Source organism: Chinchilla lanigera, unplaced genomic scaffold, assembly GCF_000276665.1.
Source record: "Chinchilla lanigera isolate Chin_1 unplaced genomic scaffold, ChiLan1.0 scaffold00022, whole genome shotgun sequence".
Lineage (NCBI taxonomy): Eukaryota > Metazoa > Chordata > Mammalia > Rodentia > Chinchillidae > Chinchilla > Chinchilla lanigera.
Genome location: NW_004955423.1, coordinates 14,758,871 through 14,759,955, shown reverse-complemented (window position 1 = coordinate 14,759,955; position 1,085 = coordinate 14,758,871).

Genomic DNA, 1,085 nt, shown 5'->3' with positions numbered 1-1,085 from the left:
TTCTTTCCAATTTGAGCAGTTTTTTCCCTTTCACAGTATCTATTGTACTTTTCAGATTTTACTTACTCTTTCAGGTTCTTATACTAGGGAAGAAATAGAATGTCTACACATGAGAGTATGATTTATTTCACTTATGAGTATGGTCCTTAGTTGCATCCATTTACCTATAAAAGCCTCTAGTTTATCTTTCTTTGTAGCTGAGTAATACTCTATTGTTTAAAAATACCACATCTTTTTATCCTTTCCTCAGTTGATGGACATTTGGGTTGTTTCCAAGATTTATCTATGACAAATTGTGCTGCTATAAATATGGGTGCACATATATCGCTGTGGTATGATGTTTTCAGTTCTTCTGGAAAAATACCTAGAACGGGAATAGTGAGGTTGAATGGGACCTCTAATCTTAGTTTACTGAGGAATCACTAGACTTATTTCCACAGTGGTTGCACCAGTCTAAACTCCCACCAATAGAGGAGAAGTGTTTCTTTCTCCCCACAGCCCCACTAGCATTTGTTATTGGTTGCTTTCTTGATGATAGCCATTCTTTCTGGGATTGAGATGGACTCTCAATGTTGTTTTAATTTGCGTTTCCCAAGTGACTAATGATGTTGAACATTTTTTCATGTATTTATTTTTTATTTGCATTTCTTTCTCAGAGCAGTGTGTATTCATCTCAGATGAATACTTTTTGTATTGGGCCTTCGAATTTTGGGGGCCTGATAGTTTAAATTCTTTATATGTTTTAGATACAAGTCCTCTGTCAGAGGGATAGTTGGCTAAAATTTTTTCCCAATTTCAAGGGTTTTATTTTCACTCTGTTGGTGATTTCTTTTGACATGCAAAAACTTTTCAATAAGAGGAGATCCCAGTTGTTAAATCTTTGAAGTAATTCCCGTGCAGTTTGGTTTTTGTTCATGAACTCTCTGCCTACCCCTATGTCTTCAAGACTTCCATGTACCTTCTCTTCCAGTAGGTCTAGTGTTTCTGTTTTTAATATTTAGATCTTTAAGTCATTTTGACATTTTGACGTTAAGTCATTTTGACATGCCTTGTTATAGACATGGGTCTAGTTTTAGTCTTCAGCA